Source organism: Cynocephalus volans, chromosome 1, assembly GCF_027409185.1.
Source record: "Cynocephalus volans isolate mCynVol1 chromosome 1, mCynVol1.pri, whole genome shotgun sequence".
In the NCBI taxonomy this organism is placed as follows: Eukaryota; Metazoa; Chordata; class Mammalia; order Dermoptera; family Cynocephalidae; genus Cynocephalus; species Cynocephalus volans.
In genome coordinates, this window is record NC_084460.1 from 22,318,417 (window position 1) to 22,339,811 (window position 21,395).

Below are 21,395 nucleotides of genomic sequence, written 5' to 3' on the forward strand. Positions count from 1 at the left end.
TAACTTTATACCAATGTTCATAGCTGCATTATTCATAATAGCCAAAAAGTGAAAGTAAACCATATATCCTTCAACTACTAAAAGATAAATAAAATATGGTCTATGCATACAGTGGAGTATTTTTCAACAATAAAGGAATGAAGTTCTGACACATGCTTCAAGCACAAGCTACGAAAACATGTTCAGTGAAGGAAGCCAGTCACATATTGTATGATTCCAGTGATATCAAATGTCCAAATGGGCAAATCCATAGAGACAGAAAATAGACTACTCATTGCCTAGGACTGGGGGTGGGGGTGGGGGGTAAATCGTGAGTGACAGTTACTGGATACAGGGTTTATCTTTGGGCTGGTGATGAAAATATTTTAAAATTAGATAGCACAATTAGATGCACAATTCTGTGAAAATATCCCCCCCAAAAACCCTCTAAATTTTACACTTTAAATGGGGAACTTTTTATGGTATCTGAATAGTAATTTCTCAAGAAAGCTGTTTCTAAAAAAAGAAGAACCGAAGCTCATCCAGAACCAGTGCCTGCAAATTCCGGAGATTCCCCAGAGCGAAGGCTGCAGAGGCCGCCCGCTGGGACGGAGGGAGGCAGAGGCAGGTGGAAAAGGGTAATGTGCAAGGGACAGCCGCCAGAACTTCCCAATCGTGAGAGAACGATGGGATGCACTGCCGTGAGCCCCTCCCTGCCCCCTTCCCAGGACACTTTTGAGTCGACGAAGAATACCGGCCAAGAAAAGCCGCCAGACCCCAGTTACACTCACCGCCCGCCCAGCAACAGCAAGAGCCCAAAACCCGGAAGCAGAGGCGCCATCTTTGTTATGGGAAAAGAGAGGTTTGACGGGAAGTCACCGGAACCATCCTTGCTGCGGGCAGGCAAGGGCAATGGAAGGCAGCCGTGGTCATCTTAACTGAGGGCATTCGCTCCGCCAAGGAATCCCGGCATGTGCCTCAATTGGGCAATTTATAGAGGAGGCTTACCGATGGATGCGCTCGGTGTCACTAAGGGAAGAGGAAAAATACTAAAAAAACTTTTTAATGTAAATGTCTACATATAAAACATAAAAAGTAGAGAAATTAACAAAAAGGATGAAAATATTCTAATATATTAATGCATGCAAGCGGCCCTACACAACTTTTGGAATTGCAGGACCACAGAGAAGATACTGGTAAAAGACAAAATTACATTAAATTTAGCTTAAAGATCTAATTGGCTTTTATTTGCTTCTTCTTGGCTTTTTATTTATTCTAGAATGGGGCTGAGCAGAGGAGGTTAGCTTTATAAGCAGAAAAGGGCCGAGGAAAGCAGAAACAGAAAACAAAAAGCAGATTGGTCTTTTCAAAGTTACTTTCCTTACAAGGTTAAAACAGGAGACTTTCTTATTACACTGACTCAGGTTGACTGGAATCTCCTGTTGTTTTCAAACTGGCCCGTTTCAAAGTCTGATTATGTAGCACTTAGCTCAAGTGACTCCATTATGATTTGGTCTGCTCTGCTCCTGCCTAGTGCAGGAAGCTAGTCCCAAGCAATGGCCTCTCATAAACTTTGTTTAATAAGACTGAGGACTATTTTCTTAGTTCACCATCTTCTTGAAAGAGTTGTGTACACTCACAGCCTCCTATAGATGCCTTCATTGGGATAAGACTCCACAAGTTAAGAGTCTGCACCTAAGATGAACATTTTAAATAACACAACCTGGAGTTTGGCCAACTACATGATAGATACTGTGAATTTAAGACACCATTGGACATGTTGTGACCTTTTGAAGGGAAATTTAAGAATTCAATTAGAAGCAAAACTAATTTTCCTTCACATTCTGGCAACCTGACACAGCAACTGTAAATTTCACTTTCTCTTCCAGCTTTGTGCATGGTTATCAAAGTATGTAATTCTGATTTTCACATTTTTCATCTACTATATTTCATAAGAACAGCCTTCTAAAAGTAACACGGTAGGTTGTCATTAGGGAAAGCATAGGATGACATTGTGTTACATCCTTGTTTATTTCAGAAAATGACAAACTCGAATATAATAGAATGAAATTAATTGGATCAGTATGCAATCATTAAAAATGATAAAAGATTTAGCCAAAAAAACCCAGATCATTCATTGCATTTCCAGTTTTCATGTCTCTTTAGTTTCTTTTAATCTCAGTTTCTAAGTCTTTTTTTTTTTTTTAATGTCTTGGCATTGACATTTTTGAAGAGTATAAGGCTAGTTATTTTGTAGAATGTCCTCAACTTGAATTTAAGACTTCCACCTGTCCCTCAGTAGTATTGAACATTGTTGATCACTCCCTCCTTCTGAAAGCTCTTGTCCCTGGGTTTCCCTGACACTATCTTCTCCCAGGTTTTCTCTTTTTTCTCCAAAACTCCATCTAAATTTCCTTTCACTCTTCTTTCTCTTTAATGTGGGCCTCTCTCAAGGTTCTTTCTTGAATCTTCTCTTCTCTTGTTACCTCTTCCATGTAGATGATTCCCAACCCTCTCAGCCAATGCTTCTAGTGAGTTTCAAGTCAACGTATCTTCCAGTCACCTTAAACTCAACCTGTCCCCACATAAAACCCAGCATTTCCCCTACCTCTCAGTCAATCTGCTCCTACCCCAGTGTGTTCTGTCTCAGTGAGTTGGCCCATTTAGTTGCCAAAGCCAGAAACCTTTTCTCTTCCTTTGTCAGTATGACCCATATCCATCAATAACCAAATCCTCTCCTGTTGATTCTTCCTTTTATATGTTGGTGGATGTTTTGTTTTGTTTTGCTTTTGGCAGCTGGCCTGTGTGGGATCTGAACCTGTACTTTGGTGTTAAAACACCATGCTGTAACCAAGATTCTTCCTTTTGAAGACCTACTGACTGTGCTGGGTGCATGCATGGAAGCCCATGCAATCCGGCTGGCAGTGGAGGGGTGAGCCCGGTGGTCTCAGGGCCCCTGATGCACCACTTTGGTCTGCAGAAGGGCCATCAGTGGGCCAGGGACAGAAGGCGGCCACATTCAGTTGCCCCCGGGCCACTACCTAGAGGCTTTTGCTGAGGAGGTTGGCACCACTCTATGCATGTCCGTGGAGCCTGGTCAGCCTGGGCCCAGCCATGCTGCCCTGCATGCTGGCCATGCAGAGCTGGGCCACTGTGGCTCCCGGTGCTGCACAGACCTCAGGTTAGCCCTCCTGGGCCTGGTGTGCTGCCTGCACCTGGGCCACAAGTTCAGTGATCTTGTGCTCAACCCTGTGGGTGCACAGTACTATGGGAAAATAGCCTAAATAATTCATTTTCAAGAATAGCTTGACAAGGGTTGCTTGACTAACCTGTGGTGTGATAACCCCTGACAGTGCACTTTCCCAAGGGTGACTTCTCATGATGGTGGCTGGTCACCTTCTTCTTTTTACTTCCTGGTTCTTCTTCCTTCTCAGACTTCTGGGGGCCTTTTTCATGGTCTTGTCCTGAGCTCACCCCTTTCCACCAGAGGGAAGGGGACAATAAATGCCTTATAAGGAAGTAATAAAACTTAGGTGATGTCCAGGAAGATTGTACATCCCATAGTACTCAGCCAATGAGGAATTGGGGGAGGGACTTGCACACTAGAGAATAAATTGCATGATGTAACTGTTTCCAACATGCCTGCCCAATAGACAACCGATCTTGCAAGACTACGGTAAAAGTCTTGCTTCATCATACCTCATGTGTTTCTGTGTCCATTCCTTGGCATTGGGCAAGTGAGGGCATTTCTCACAGTACATGTCACCCACAGACAGCTGGTGGCAAAGTGTGGGGTCACTGTCATCTACTGCTCCTGGGCAAGACTGGATAAGATGCTGTTTGGAAAGATGCAAGGGAGCCACTTGCAGCTGGTGCCCTACCTGGTGGCTGCCAACACAGTGAACTATAGCTGGCCCTGAAGATTTTTTCCTGCATGGAAGCTTTCGCTTCCACCTTCTGCATTGTAGGCTTTTCAGAACTTGCTGTTATTTTGCTGTGGAAGTTTAAGTGGGTCAAGAGCTTCCTGAACCTGAGCCACCAGCTCCTGGACAAGTATGCCGCCTGCAGTGGCCCAGAGCAGGTGTTGCAGGCAGAGCAGGAGTTCTGGCGAGCACCAAGGAGAGCCCCAAGGAGGACGAAGTTGATGTGGATTCAGGGTGAGAGTCTGCAAGCCCCAACAAGCCCAGAGCCAACACCCAGCTGCCCACAGACAGTGATGACAGCGACGAGTCTGAGGAACAAGGGCCTAACACTGAGAACAGTGGAGACAGCAGCAGCTGCCCCGAGGAGGAGGGGGTCCTGGAGGAAGCAGCTGAGGCCAGGGCCCTTGGTGGGGTCTGGAAGGGGAATCAAGAAATGGAAGACAGACTGAAGGTTGCAAACATATATGTTTTTGAGGCTGGATGATAAGGACATCTAGAGACAGCAGTGAGACATGTGGGGACACAGGCAGGCCTGGTAGTCTCAGACCCTAGCAGCAGCCAGCAGGACTGGACCCTCTGGGTTCTGTCCCAGTGCTTCTGGACGCCTTGCTCTGGGTCCTGCCTCAGAGCTCTCTCAATGAAGCAAGAAATGCAAAGCAAGAAAAAAAAAAAAAAAAGACCTACTGACTGTCTCTCAACTCTCTCCATCCTCACTGAAGCTTTGTGAGTACAGCCCACCATTATGTCCCAGTGGAATGACAACAGCTTCACAACTGTCTATCCACCTCCCTAACAGCCAGAGTTAGCTTTATAAAAAGGAATTTTGATCACACCACTCCCCTACCCTCAGGCTAAAGCTCAACCTCCTTAACAAGACCCAGAGGACAACTACCCCTTATTTCGCATCATGATCCCCCAACCCTCCACCCACACATTGACTGTTTTCCTTAAATACTCAAGGCTTGCCCTCTCTCACCTCTGAGCCTTCCCCCCATACAATTTTCTCCTCTTCTTTGGACTCTCATCCTTCAGTTCTCAGCTTTAGAGAATTCTTCCTTCAGGAACCTTCTCTGGCTTGTCAAATAAGAGTTAGTTGTCCCTCCTAGAAATGCTCACTTTTCTCTATTTATCCTGATTACTCTAAATTCCCTTGCCTTTTCTGTTTTTCCCACAAAACTGAAGGCATCTTGAGGGCAAGGACCATGTCTTTCTTTTTCATGCTTGTATTCCAGAGCCCAGCTCAGTGACTCACATATAAGTGCTCAGAAAGCACTGGGTTTTATGTTTTTGTTTTAGTAGCTGGCCAGTATACAGATTGAATCTTGGACCTTGGTGTTATCAGCACCGTGCTCTAACCAACTGAGCTAACCAGCCAGCTCAGAAAGCACTGTTATATGAATGAATAGAAAAGTCTTTCCAGGTCTCCCTCATATCCCATTTCCCATCCACATGTCACTCAGCCCTCACACCCTCCAAGAAGTCTCAAAAATGTGACTTCTTCACAACCTGTTTCAGTGAAATAAAACTTGGAGCTTTTTGCCCTTGGCATCTTCGCTTGAAAAAGAAGTTTATAAGTTAATGCTAATTTATTCTTTTGTGGTTTTTCCATGATGAGGCTTACCTTTCCAGTGGGATTCCTGGAGCAAATTTCTGAAGTCTAGAGTGACTCTCTTAGCCACAGAGCATACCTCTGATCAAACTCTCTTACCCTTTTTAGTTAGTCCACAACAAATGAAAACTAATTGAAGTAGTCATCAAAATCTTAACTCTGCCGAGAAAGCAAAATAGTCTTTTTTGCCACCGATTATGTAATGGCTGCATAAATTGAATTATGCGACAATTTTGTGAAGCTCTTCATATTTCATGGTTGATTTTCTACCATCAGCTAAGCCAGCTACTTCAGTCAAATCTCTTAAAACAGAAAGAAGTCATTTTAGTTGAAAGACAAAATAGCTCTTTCAGGGTGGCATGATGTTGTCTGCAATTATCTTATCTCTCTTTGTCATTCTGAACCTTGACCTACTTACTTTCCCATCTGGGGAGCTGACTTTAAGAAAGGGAAAAGGAAAGATCACAAAGTTCAAAGATTAAGTAAGTACTGAGTTTCAAGGCATCTTATTGTTTTTCCAATCATGCAATATTCTAAAGTCATAAATAATTAAGCAATAAATTGACAACCAAGGCAAAAACATCAGGTGGATGATAAGCTTCCCGACTAGTCTGGAAGAGCCATGAGGGTGGAAGTGTGGATTTTATTTGCCAGTGAATACCCAGCCCTTACACAGTGTCTCACTCGTCACTTCTTGTATATTTATAATGAATATAAGTTTGGACCGTAAGAACTAAAATCAGTATTAGCACAATGCTAAGCAAATGGGATTACATAAAACCAAAAGGCTGCTGCACAGCAAAGGAAACAAGCTATAAAGAGACAACCTACAGAATGAGAGAAAATATTTGCGAACTATACATCTGATAAGAGGTTAATATCCAAAACATATAAGGAACTCAACTCAATAGCAAAAAAAAACCCTGATTTTAAAAAGAGCAAAGGACCTGAATAGACTTTTCTTCTAAGAAGGCATACAAATGGCCCACAGGTACATTAAAAAATGCTCAACATCACGAATCATCAGGGAAATGCAAATTAAAGCCACAATGAGATGTCACCTCACACCTGTTAGAATGGCTGTTATAAAAAAGACAAAAAATAACAAGTGTTGATGATGTGGAGAAAAGGGAACCCTTGCACACTGTTGGTGGGAAAGTAAATTAGTACAACCATAGCGAAAAACAGTATGGAGGTTCCTAAAAATAAACATAGACTACCTATGATCCAGCAATTCCACTACTGGGTATATACCCAAAGGAAATGAAGTCGGTATGTTGAAGAGACATCTGCACTCCCATGTTTATCACGGTATTATTCACAACAGCTAAGACATGGGATCATCCTAAGTGTCCAAAATGAATGGATAAAGAAAATATGGTATATAAACATAACAGGATACTATTCAGCTATTAAAAAAGAAGAAAACCCTGTAATGGGTGGCAATATAGATAAACCTGAAAGACATTATGTTAAGTGAAATAAGCCAGGCATAGAAGGACAAATATCTCAAAATTGCACTCATACTTAGGATTTAAAACTGTTTTTTGGTTTTTTTTTAAAGATGACCAGTAAGGGGTTCTTAACCCTTGACTTGGTGTTGTCAGCACCACGCTCAGCCAGTGAGCAAACCGGCCATCCCTATATGGGATCCGAACCCGGGGCCTTGGTGTTATCAGCACCGCACTCTCCCGAGTGAACCACAGGCCGGCCCAGGATCTAAAAATGTTGCACATAGAAATAGAGAGTAGAAGGGTTGGTTTGGAAGATGTTGATTAAAGGATACAAAATTTCAGTTAGGAAGAATAAGTTCAAGAGATCTGTTGTACAACATGGTGACTATAGTTAATAATATATTCTTGAAAAATACTAAGAGAATGGATGTAAAGTGTTCTCACCACAAAAATGATAACTATGTGAGGTAATGCATATGTTAATTAGCATATGTTAGTCATTCCACAATGTTTATATACTTCAAAGCTGGTAAATACATATGATTTTTTCTGTTAATTAATAAAAAAAGATATTCATAGAAACACCTCACTGTCAAAGATACAATAATCACTCCATTCTTCTTTTTGAATATCCACTTGTCTTTTTGACAGATACTTCGGAGCGATATTCTCAAAGATAGTGTCTCACTGCCCAAACTGGGCAAATAGGCAGAGCACTGGATGGAATTTACCAGGAACTACTGGCTTCAGGTGGCTTTATCAGTAACTTTTGAGTCTCCAAATAATTTTGCTGTCGTTATCCTTAACGATGACATTCTGAAAGAAGGTAAAACTACCTTCCTACAATCCATGTTGGTTAAACCACAAGTTCAACTACATCAAAATTGTTGAGCACCTCATTGCTGACCCTCTCCTCTCCTCGGCACATCACGACCTACAGGAAGCCTGTGCCATGCACTAAAGAGATCCGTGCAAGCTGTGGGATGTCCTCATCGTGCATTTTTCACCTTGAGCTGAAGGTCACATTTCCCACCACACCTAAAAGGGTTTGAGTAATGAGTCACAACGTTTTATGTATGTTTAGAAGTTCTCTTGAGTTGCACATCTCTTCGTTTTCTGATCCTGGTGTTACCGAACCAGGAGGGGTCCGTCATCAGCTGCCTGCATTTCTAAGACATCTCTCACGCCAAAGTTTGCAGTGTTAAAGATTAGCATTTATTTGAATGCCATTCAAAGGAGCTCGTGGTAGCCAAGGGAGCTTTTAAGACCTCAGGTTCCTCAATAGCTTAGAATTACAGCATTTATAGAGCAAAATCATGGAAGGGGTGGGTCCTCGGGAGTTGTGTGTGAATGTGATTGGTCGTAGGTGAGGTCTGGCATCTTAACTGACATTTTCCATGGCCACTTAGGATCTAGGGTGTGTGCACTTCAGACCAGGTTTGTACTTATTTGTTATCTGCAAAGAGAAGCCGGCCCCTGATTCACTCGGGAAAGTGTGGTGCCGATAATACCAAGGCCACGGGTTCGGATCCCTATATAGGGATGGCCGGTTAGCCCAGTGGGTGAGCGTGGTGCTGACAACACCAAGTCAAGGGTTAAGATCCCCTTACCTCTCATCCTTAAAAAAAAAAAGGACAAGTTGAGATTGGTGTTACAGATGTTACACTAAACCCTAACGCATTTATTTAAGGAACAAACACTCTGACCATCTAATCAAGTCTTAGCCTAAGGAGCAAACGTCCTGACCTCCAGATCAAATCTGAGCCTAAAGAACTTTGTTTAATCAGCTCTAGTCTTATCTTATTATTGTTACTCCTAGAAATCCAGCCCATTCTGCCTGATCAGGCAGTTTTTCTTTAGCTAATCTCCTTTCTCCCTAGACTGGGGTCAGGGAGATAGCCAGGAGAGATTGGGGTTGTTTCACTGGCAAGTGTCTTTTTTTTTCTTCTTTTCTTTTTTCTTTTTTTTTTTTTTTGATGGGTAAGGGGATTGCAACCCTCCGCACGATGTTGTCTGCACCACACTCAGCCAGTGAACGCACTGGCCATCCCTATATAGGATCTGAACCTGCGGCCTTGGTGCTACCAGCGCCGCACTCTCGCGAATGAGCCACGGGCCAGCCCACAAGTGTATTTCTAAATGCTGGTGAGTGAGAAAGTCTTTGAAAGCATTACACAAAACCCAGAGTGTGAAGGAAGAGTGAGGATTTGACTACATAGAAATGTGAAAGTGACCCTAAACACATACTTGAGCCACATACAAATCAGACAAGGAGCTAATGCCCATATTATGTAAAGAGGTGGCTCCAGAGGCTGCTATGGAAAGATGTCAAGGTCAATTTGTTAGAGAAGACAAGCCAAGTTCCAAGATATTGGCATGCATGTGCATGAAAAAACTGTGATCGATATACAGTGGTTATCTCTAGAAAGTAGGATTGTGTGGGGGCTGGGTCAAGAGTGGACACGATAATTTTTTTTTTTTTTTTAACAACAGGCACATATTACTTTTGCAATTCAAAACAATTTATAATAATGCTAATGGTAGGGTACTCTAGATTTTGCTAAGAGCATTACTTACATGAACTTTCTCATTTAATCTTCATAGTAAGGCTGTGATTAAGGTACTATTATTATGTCCATTTCACAGATGAAGAAACTGAAGCAGAGAGAAGATAGATAACTTGTGACAGGGCTCATGAGTGGCAGAGCTGGCTAAAAAGATATTAAAATATATAAACTGCAAAGAATGCTTTATCCCAAAAGGAATCACAGTTGCGGCTTTTCAAGATGGCGGCGGCTGCAGCGGCTGGCGCGGAGTAGCTGAGGTGGAAAAGGCGGCCACTGGGCCTCAGGCAGCTGGGAATCTTGTGGACCTTCCTCTCGCCATCTCTTAAGGGAGGACTGCTGCTGCTGACCGGTTGTGGGGGGTGACCGCCACTTTGCCCCCGGCAGGAAAGGCTGCCTCATTTACAGACAACAGCTTTGAAGTGTGGAGCAGGAAAAGAACTGTTTCTTAGCTGCAAAAGCGAGTCTCGAAACAGGGAACACGGCGCCAGGGCTGCTGTGGATGCAGCCAGGATCCCGGAGGCTGGGGCCGCACTGAAGGCGGCCAGCTGCCCTATTCAGGATTCGAGGTTTCAGGCCGGCATTAAAGAAGATTCCTGGGAGTGCCCGAGCCGCGCCGCGACTGAACAGCCCGAGGCGGCAGCAGCCGAGAACTGGGAAAGGCGGCAAACCAGAGACAGAGAGCAAGCACCCGACCTGGCACAGCACTGTGAGTGATCCCTGGCACAGCTCTGTTCGGGGGGTGGATGCCCACGCGGCTCCCGCCTGCACCACCAGGCCACTCACCGCCTGGTGCTGCCTCCATTTTCCCAGGTGCGGGCAGCTCCGCCCTGCTCGGCCATCACTGAGCCCTCCCACTTGCTTGGCCTGGCGCGGGGGCCTCTGCACTCACTCCCTCCGCGGTTCTCTGGCGGGGCTGGTGGAGGGGGTGTCCCGGGCCAGTGTCGGGACGGCAAGGAAGTACGGGCGGGCCGACTGTCACTCCACCATACCCTGGACTCCGGCCCCAGGTAAACTCCCTGTTACTGGGAGGCAGATACCATCTCTGCGGCCACCAGTTTGGAAAAAAGCCTAACGAATTTCTGGTTGGGAAGAGTGTGGTAGGAGAGTTCCCAGGTCCGCTTGAACCTGCCAGAGACCAGGCTGCAGGTGGGCGCTAGACTCGGTTTATACTGGGGGGATACAAAGGTGAACAAGACCCGAGAAAGATCTACATAGTGCTACAAAGGCACCCAGAGAGACCAGTCGTCTGTGCCCAGCAGAAACCTGGTAGACTTCCTGGGCGAGGCGGTGCCAAGCAGGGTCTTGAAGGCCCAGCTGATAGACGAGGGGTGCAGAAGACACGCCCCAGCCCAGCACAGTGCGCACAGAGTGGGGAGACGTGCGGCCAGGGAGAGGGAGACTCGACAGAAACCACATACCCGGTGGGGTCGCCACTGCACAATCTAACAGCCTGGGCCAGAGCACACGGAACAGGGAGAAGTCCTGCACAGGAAGTGAAAGCTCAACAGAGATCACACACCCTGTGGTACGTGATCCACCAGCCAACAAGAGTCCAAGCTGACCAGAAAGGTGACTCCCCGGAGAAGCCCAAGACCCGAGGCAACCACACACACAAGGCACTAGAGGCCAACTGAGCAGTCACGGAGGGAGCCATACGAAATTGGCAACCACAGCAACATCCTAGTTAGTCATTAGTCTCAAACCGGTGGACTGTGAAACCCCCGGCCACAATGAATAAACACCAAAAAAAAGATACCAGAAATACAAAAAATCAAGAAAGTACACCACCAAAAGTTAATAAATCTCAAACTCTAGATCCTATAGAACAAGAAGCCCTTGAAATGACTGACAAGGAATTTCGAGTGATAATTCTAAGGAAACTGAATGAGATACAAGAAAACTCAGCTAGACATCATGATGAAATGAGGAAAAGTATACAGGATCTGAAAGAGGAAATGTACAAGGAAATCAATGTCCTGAAAAAAGATGTAGCAGAACTTGCTGAACTGAAGAAGTTATTCAACGAAATAAAAAACACAACGGAGAGTTTAACCAGCAGGCTTGTCGAAGTTGAAGAGAGAACCTCTGAACTTGAAGATGGGCTGTTTGAAATAACACAAGCAGACAAAAAGAAAGAAAAAAGAATCAAGGACATTGAAGAAAATCTGAGAGAGATATCAGACAACCATAAGCGATCAAATATCCGAGTCATGGGTATTCCAGAAGGGGAGGAAAATGGAGATTCCATTGAAAACATATTCAACAAAATAGTGGCAGAAAACTTCCCAGGTATAGGAAAAATCACAGATCTTCAGATCCAGGAAGCTCAACGATCTCCAAATGTATTCAACCCAAAAAGACCTTCTCCAAGACATGTCATAGTCAAATTGGCAAAACTCAGAGATAAAGAGAGAATCTTAAAAGCTGCAAGAGAGAAGCGTCAAATCACCTATAAGGGAGCCCCCAATCAGGTTAACATCAGACCTTTCATCACAAACCCTAAAAGCTAGAAAGGAATGGGATGATATTTTCAAAATACTAAAAGACAAAGATTGCCAGCCAAGAATACTCTACCCTGCAAGGCTATCCTTCCGAAATGAGGGGCAAATAGTATATTTCTCAGACAAACAAAAACTGCGGGAGTTCACTACCACAAGACCACCCTTACAAGAAATCCTCAAGGGAGTACTGGGTTTGGTTCCTGAAAAATAACTACCACTGCCATAAAAACCCAAGAAAAATCTAAACCCGCTAGTATAATAAAAATGGCATTCATGAAGAGAAAACAAGCAAACAAAAACACTATCTACAACCTAAGGAACCAACAAACACAGAAAACCAACAGTAAATCAGAAAGCAAGGAACAAAAGACACCTAAGACAACCAAACAACCAATAAAATGCTAGGAATAAATCAACACCTTTCAATAACAACTCTTAATGTAAAAGGCTTAAATTCCCCAATTAAAAGACACAGACTGGCCGACTGGATCAAAAAGCAGGACCCAACAATATGCTGCCTACAAGAGACCCACCTCACCCATAAAGATTCACATAGACTAAGAGTGAAAGGATGGAAAAAGATTTACCAAGCAAACAGAAAAGAAAAACGAGCTGGAGTAGCTATTCTTATATCTGACAAAATAGACTTTAAACTAAAAACCATAAAAAGAGACAATGAGGGACACTACTTAATGATAAAAGGACTGATCCATCAAGAAGACATAACAATCATAAATATTTATGCACCCAATGTTGGAGCAGCCAGATTTATAAAACAAACTCTATTAGACCTAAAGAAGGAAATAGACACTAATACCATAATAGCAGGGGACCTGAACACCCCACTGTCAATATTAGACAGATCATCTAGGCAAAGAATCAGTAGAGAAACACAAGATCTAAACAAGACTCTAGACCAATTGGAATTGGCAGATATCTACAGAACATTCCACCCAACAACCTCAGAATATTCATTCTTCTCAGCAGCACGTGGATCATTCTCCAGGATAGATCACATATTAGGTCACAAATCAAGTCTCAATAAATTCAAAAAAATTGGAATTATCCCATGTATCTTCTCAGACCACAATGGATTAAAACTAGAAATTAATAACAAACGAAACTCTGGAAACTATACAAACACATGGAAATTAAACAGCATTCTACTTAATGATGTATGGGTCCAAGAAGAAATCAAGCAGGAAATCAAAAAATTTCTTGAAACTAATGAAAACAATGATACATCATACCAAAACCTGTGGGATACTGCAAAAGCAGTATTGAGGGGAAAATTTATTGCATTAAACGCTCACTTCAGAAAAATAGAAAGATGGCAAGTGAACAACCTAACACTTCACCTTAAAGAACTAGAAAAACAAGAACAATCCAAACCTAAAGTTAGCAGACGGAAAGAAATCATTAAGATCAGAGCAGAACTGAATGAAATTGAAAACCAAAAAACAATTCAAAAGATCAACGAATCAAAAAGTTGGTTTTTTGAAAAGATAAATAAAATTGACAAACCATTAGCATGGCTAACAAAAAAAAGAAGAGAGAAGACTCAAATAACAAAAATTAGAAATGAAAAAGGCGATATTACAACTGATTCATCTGAAATAAAAGGAATCATTCGAGACTACTATAAACAACTATACGCCAACAAATTTGAAAATCTGGAGGAAATGGATAAATTTCTGGACACACACAAGCTCCCAAAACGGAACCGTGAAGACGTAGAAAATTTGAACAGACCAATAACAATAAAGGAGATTGAAGCTGTTATCAGAAGGCTCCCAACAAAGAAAAGCCCAGGACCAGATGGATTCACAGCAGAATTTTACCAAACATTCAAAGAGGAATTGACACCGATTCTTTACAAACTATTCCAAAAGATTGAAACAGATGCAAATCTCCCAAACTCATTCTATGAAGCAAACATCATCCTGATACCAAAACCAGGTAAAGATATAACCAAAAAAGAAAACTACAGGCCGATATCCTTGATGAATATAGATGCAAAAATCCTCACTAAATTACTAGCAAACAGAATACAGCAACACATACGTAAAATTATTCATCACGATCAAGTGGGATTCATCAAAGGGATGCAAGGTTGGTTCAACATATGCAAATCAATAAATGTGATACACCATATTAATAAACTAAAACACAAGGACCATATGATCATCTCTATAGATGCTGAAAAAGCATTTGATAAAGTTCAGCACTCATTCATGACAAAGACCCTCTATAAGTTAGGTATAGAGGGAAAGTATCTCAACATAATTAAAGCCATATATGCCAAACCCACAGCCAATATCATCCTGAATGGGGAAAAGCTGAAAGCTTTTCCTTTAAGAACAGGAACTAGACAAGGATGCCCACTCTCACCACTCCTATTCAACATAGTGTTGGAAGAACTAGCCAGAGCAATCAGAGAAGAGAAGGAAATAAAGGGCATTCAGATTGGAAAAGATGAAGTCAAACTGTCCCTGTTTGCAGATGACATGATCCTATATATCGAACAGCCTAAAACCTCTACAAAAAAACTGCTGGAATTGATAAATGATTTCAGCACAGTAGCAGGATACAAAATCAACACACAAAAATCAGTAGCATTTCTTTTCTCCAATAGTGAACATGCAGAAAGAGAAATCAAGAAAGCCTGCCCATTTACAATAGCCACCAAAAAAATAAAATACTTAGGAATTGAGTTAACCAAGGAGGTGAAAAATCTCTATAATGAGAACTACAAACCACTGCTGAGAGAAATTAGAGAGGATACAAGAAGATGGAAAGATATCCCATGCTCTTGGATTGGAAGAATCAACATAGTGAAAATGTCCATACTACCCCAAGTGATATACAAATTCAATGCAATCCCCATCAAAATTCCAAAGACATTTCTCTCAGAAATGGAAAAAACTATCCAGACATTTATATGGAACAATAAAAGACCACGCATAGCCAAAGCAATGCTGAGCAAAAAAAATAAAGCGGGAGGCATAACACTACCTAACTTTAAGCTATACTACAAAGCTATAATAACCAAAACAGTATGGTACTGGCATAAAAACAGACACACTGACCAATGGAATAGAATAGAGAATCCAGAAATCAACCCACACACCTACTGTCAGCTGATCTTTGACAAAGGCACCAAGCCTATTCAGTGGCGAAGGGACTGCCTCTTCAGCAAATGGTGCTGGGATAACTGGATATCCATATGCAGGAGAATGAAACTAGATCCATACCTCTCACCGTATACTAAAATCAACTCAAAATGGATTAAGGATTTAAATATACACCCTGAAACAATAAAACTTCTTAAAGAAAACATAGGAGAAACACTTCAGGAAATAGGACTGGGCACAGACTTCATGAATACGACCCCAAAAGCACGGGCAACCAAAGGAAAAATAAACAAATGGGATTATATCAAACTAAAAAGCTTCTGCACAGCAAAAGAAACAATTAACAGAGTTAAAAGACAACCAACAGAGTGGGAGAAAATATTTGCAAAATATATATCTGACAAAGGATTAATATCCAGAATATATAAGGAACTCAAAGAACTGTACAAGAAGAAAACAAGCAACCCAATTAAAAAATGGGCAAAAGAGCTAAGTAGGCATTTCTCTAAGGAAGATATACAAATGGCTAACAGACATATGAAAAAATGCTCAACATCACTCAGCATCCGGGAAATGCAAATCAAAACCACATTGAGATACCATCTAACCCCAGTTAGGATGGCTAAAATCCAAAAGACTATGAACGATAAATGCTGGCGAGGCTGCGGAGAAAAAGGAACTCTCATACATGGTTGGTGGGACTGCAAAATGGTGCAGCCTCTATGGAAAATGGTATGGAGGTTCCTCAAACAATTGCAGATAGATCTACCATACGACCCAGCTATCCCACTGTTGGGAATATACCCAGAGGAATGGAAATCATCAAGTCGAAGGCATACCTGTTTCCCAATGTTTATCGCAGCACTCTTTACAATAGCCAAGAGTTGGAACCAGCCCAAATGTCCATCATCGGATGAGTGGATACGGAAAATGTGGTACATCTACACAATGGAATACTACTCAGCTATAAAAACGAATGAAATACTGCCATTTGCAACAACATGGATGGACCTTGAGAGAATTATATTAAGTGAAACAAGTCAGGCACAGAAAGAGAAATACCACATGTTCTCACTTATTGGTGGGAGCTAAAAATTAAAATCACCTTTTAAGAGGTGATTCGATTATGATGATTGTACCCTCGTGAATGGATTAACCCACTGATGGTATAATGGGTGGTGATTGGCATGGTTCTGATGGCTTTAAAAGGAGAACAAGTGAGAAAGTTAGCTGTCTTTCGTTCAGCCCATTTGCCATGTGATTCCCTGCATTGCTGTGAAGAGTCACAACCAAAGAAGGGGATCTTCACAGATATGTCCCCTGGACTTTGGACTTCCCAGCCTTTGAAACTGTAAGAAATAAATTGTGTTTCTTTGTAAGTTACCTAGTGTCAGGTATTCTATTATAAGCAATGGAAACGAACTAATATACCCCTTTATGACATTTCTGCTTGGATATGTCAAAGGTGTCTCAAAGTCAACACGTCCAAAACTGGACTTGAGAAAGACCCATTTCTTTTTATCTTCATACCCAAATCTGGTTCATCTTCCTCCTGTCTCACTAAATAATATCACATCCATCAGGTGGAGGAACTCAGAATCCCAAGTGTCCTCCCTGACATCTCCTTCCTCACACCCCAGATCTAAATCATTGCCAAGTCCTCCAAAGACTTCTCCCATCATTCTACTTCTCCCTGGCTACCCTCACCTCAGCTGGATTCCTGGCATAACCACTACCTGGTCCCCCCTGCTTCCCACTCTTGCCCCCACCCCTGTGTTCCACTCTTCACTCAACAGCCAGAATCATTTATTTTATTGTTTTGTTTTTGTTTTTGGCAGCTGGCCAGTAGAGGGATCGTACACTGGGCCTTGGTGTTATCAGCACTACACTCTAGCCAGCTGAGCTAACCCGGTCAGCCCCAGAGGATCTATTTTAAATGAAACCATTTCATTTCCTTCCCATTGCTCTTAAGATGAGCCAAAATCATAACATGGTCTACAAGAGCCTCTGCAGTCTGGCCCCCACCTGCCTCTCCAGTTTCTTCTTGCATCACACTCCATTCCGCTTGCTCTTTGAGCCCCACCTCTCAAGTCGACTTTAGTTCCTCCAGTGTCTTCCCCTGCTACGGGGTCTCTCCTCACACCATGGCCTTGGCCAGGCCACCCCTCCACCTCCGCCATCCAGCCCAGACCCTTCTGCGCTACCCCTAACTAGGGCCAATGCCCGATTATATCCTCTCTTCATGCCATGCACCTATCCTTGAAAATGTTTTAACCACAGTTGACATTGTATGTTAACATGGGAGATTTATTTTTAATAACCGTGAGGTAGGACCTCATCAGTCATTCATTTCCACTTTATCCCAACATCTGCCTCTGGGCCTGACACATGATAGGTACTAAATAAATAAATGGATTAAGTAATTAAAAGCAAATCCTAATTTTTTTTTTCTTGGTAGAAGTGTATTTTCTTATTTTTTAATTTTATTTTAACATTTACTTGTACGTATTTGTGGGGTACAGTGAGTTGCTTCAATACATGCATACACTGGGCCGGCCCGTGGCTCACTCAGGAGAGTGCGGTGCTGATAACACCAAGGCCCCGGGTTCGGATCCCATATACGGATGGCCGGTTTGCTCACTGGCTGAGCGTGGTGCTGACAACACCAAGTCAAGGGTTAAGATCCCCTTACCGGTCATCTTTAAGAAAAAAAAAAAAAATACATGCATATACTGCACAATGATTCACTTAGGGTAGATAGCATAGTTTTGTACCTGTCAGTTCACCACTGCTCCTCACCTCCCCCTCCTGACTTCTGGTAATCATTATTCTACTTTCTACTTCTATGAGAACCACTCTTTTCTTTTTCTTTTTAGATTCCACATTTGAGTGAGATCTTGTGATATTTGTCTTTCTATGTCTGATTAACTTCACTTAACATGATGCAAATCTTAATTCTTTCAAAGTCCTTATCTATACTTTAAACTTTTATAGAAATAAGACTTTGTTTTTCAAGATGTTTTTAATAAACATGCGATGACAGCCAAGTGTGGAATCTGATATTATGACCAGAATATTGGGAATCAGACAAGTCAAGTTCTAATTCCAGTCTTGTACCTTACAGTGGTGAATTCAGGAAAAGATTGAGAATATTGCAGACTTCCCCAAAGCATCTTAAATATGGCTGCCTCTGTTCTATTTTCATTATGTTGGTTGCTTTCATATTTCTCTCTCTCAATGGATTGTCAAATTCTTGATGTAAGACCCCTCGTCTTATTGATTTTTGTGTCCCTATGATGTCCAATACTTTAAAGCATATAGAAGATAGTCAATTGATGTTGAATAAATGAATTAATAAATGCATAACATATGATGGTATGGTTATTAACAGCACTGTGAACATGATTCAGGACTAAAAATAATCGAGGGATAACTTGGAGGGATTTCCACTGCAATTTAATTAGAAATAAAATATAAGCAGAGGTGCCTCAAAGGCAAATATGATAAGCCTTTAGTCAGAGATTTGAAAAAACAGAGCTGACGCCAAGTCAAACCGTGAGATAGGTGTTCAAAAAGACCTTAGAGTAAGCTGAAACAGGGATTTGAGGAAGACACAGGCATTTGAAATGTAGGGAAGGCTGTCCAAAGGAGCAATGAGTATGTACAATTTAGAATCAGCCTCACTTACCTACAATAGAAAACTTATTTAAATATAATAGAAGATTTTTCTTTACAGAAATGAAGTCCAGAGGCAACTGGTCCAGTGCTGATATACTGGCTCCATGATCATACGGAACCAAGACTCCTTCCATCCTGTTGCTTTGCCATTTAAACACATGGCTTCTCCTTCATGATCCAAAATGGTTGCCTGAGTTCAAGCCATTGGGTCTGCATTCCAACAGGGGGAAACAGGAAGAGAGAAAGATGGTTATGCCTAATCTTTTAAGGGCATTTACTAGGAGTCATATAATACTTCTAATTATATCCTACTGGTCAGAACTTAATCCCTTGGCCACTTCTAGCTGGAAGACAGGCTTGGAAGTATAATCTTTATTCAAGGAAGTCGTGCTCAATTAAAAGTTAGAATAAATAATGGGGTCCAAGTAACAGTCTGCCCCCACATATAATCAGAAGAATTAAAAGAGGAGCTTGTGTTGCAGGGAATAAAGTTTGGAGAAAATCCATAGATTGAGCCAATCTTCCTATTTATAGGCTCTATAACCAGACTGCGAAACACTATACAGCTGCACAGGTAGTAGCCAAATGAGTGATCATTGGACCTCACGTGGACCTCAGCACCCCAGTAAATCCTGCTCTGGTACCTGCAACTCCTTCTTCCACTCCCATAGAGGCTATTCCAAATCTTTAGCACCCCTCTAAAGCCACTGTCCTCCTGCTTCTCTGACCTCTGACAACTCAGAGGAAATGGATGCTTTCAGGCATGAGGTATCCATCCTCATATCTGTAACCTAATCTCCCCACAGTGCCTACCCACCAGTTTTTTTTTTTGTTTCATTGTTTGTTTTATGGTTTCCTTCCTGCTGATTAAGATAAATCCTGCTTCTCAGGAATCAAACCCCAATGATTATTATGACTTTTGAGAATATCTTCTGTGTCCCAACACTTTCTAAACATTTTCAAGCCTCCCCTATCTTAGAAGAAGAAATAAAAAAGATTCAGACCTCCTTGACTGTGTGTTTTTATTTGCCACCCTCTCTCTGTGCTTGCCTTCACAGTTCAAACTCCTAGGAAAAATAATCTACTTTCTCAACTCTCACTCATTCTTCAACTTATTATAATCCCACTACAACATGACCTCACCCCCACTGTCTGCTGAAACTGCTCTGGCTCAGATCCTTAATGACCTACCAATTGCCAAATCCAATGTTCTCTTTTTCAATTTTCATCTTTCCTAACACTTCCTTGGCACATGGCACTGCTGTTACTTTTCTTCTTCTGGAAATTCCTCTTAGGGCTTTTTATGAGTTCTATGCCTCTTCCTTTTCCATTTCACTTTCTGTCTCTCCTTGGTATTCCTGAGATTGCCTCAAGGTAATCTCATCCTTTTTCACAGCTCCAAACACCTTCTATGTGTTAATAACTCCCAAATCTCTATCTCCAGCTCTAGATCAAGGGAATTCAACTACCTCCTGGATGTGGGATGCTGATTTGCTTACAATTCTGTGGGTAGAAATTTGGACGGGGTTCAGTGGGGTGGTTCTTCTGCTGATCTCAGTGGAGTTTACTCATTTGTTGGTCATGTGGTGGTTCATCTGTGACTCAATGTTTTATAATGACCTCACTCACATATCTGGTGGTTGGTGCTAGCTCTTGGGTGGGGCACCTCAATTCTCCTCCATATGGCTTATCACCAGGCTTACTCACATTATTGTCTCAGTGTACCAACTCCAGATGAAAGACAGCAAGCCTCAGTGTGTAAGTACTTTTTAAATCTCTGCTTGAGACACCCTTTGTCCCACTGGCCAAAACAAATTACAAAGCCAAACCCTGGTTCAAGGGGTAGAGGCATTAACTGTACTTCTTGATGGAAAGAACACCAAGTCATGCAGCAAATGTCCATGTATTCGGAGATGAGAGAATTATTGCAGCAGACCACAGTGTTCTACATTGTTCTTCCATGATGTTCTTCCTCTTTCAAACCTTTCTCTTCTCCTGTCTTCCCTACCCTTGGGAATGTTGCCAGTGTCCCCCAAGTCACTCCAGCCAGAGTTGTGCTATTTTACTCCTTCATACCTTGCAGCAGATACTGTAGGTTGGAGGGCTTAATGCCACTTCCCAGCCCCTTTCTCTACTATGCAGATGTTAAAGGATAAATACTTTCTTAGACTATTTTGTAGCTATAAGTCATCATGTGATGTAATTCAGGCCATCAGGCAGAAGTCTGAAACTGGTTTTGTGAAAACTTTTGATTTCTTATCAAAAGGAACAGACCCTGCCTTTCTTATTTCCTCCTTTCATCCATGAACACAGACAAGATATCTGGAGCTACATCAGCCATATTGTGACCAGGAGGTGACAAATATTAAGGAAAAGCCTAGAATATCACAGAGACACACAGTTAAATCATTTAACTATAGGGGCTAAGGGAAGACTTCCCAACTTCAACCTCCTAAAGATTCACTATAAACCATGGACAAATTCAGATTAATATGAAGAAAAAGTATAACAAATTTTATTTTAATGTGCTGGAGGCAGCAATGGATGAAG

General features: G+C 42.1%; 1 protein-coding gene and 1 pseudogene across 2 annotated transcripts in view; one reads left to right on the forward strand and one right to left on the reverse strand.

The window, feature by feature from the left end:
* SHLD1 (shieldin complex subunit 1) overlaps positions 1-818 on the reverse strand; it is a 96,732-nt gene extending 95,914 nt beyond the window's left edge. Inside the window, exon 1 of one of the 2 annotated variants that reach the window (XM_063103177.1) lies at positions 771-818. The gene's annotated coding sequence lies outside the window, so the exon portion shown is untranslated. The remainder of the gene's footprint in view (positions 1-770) is intronic. The other variant, XM_063103188.1, reaches the window with a different exon arrangement.
* LOC134369127 (18S rRNA aminocarboxypropyltransferase-like) lies at positions 621-4,386 on the forward strand (annotated as a pseudogene).
* The last annotated feature ends 17,009 nt before the right edge of the window (positions 4,387-21,395 follow it).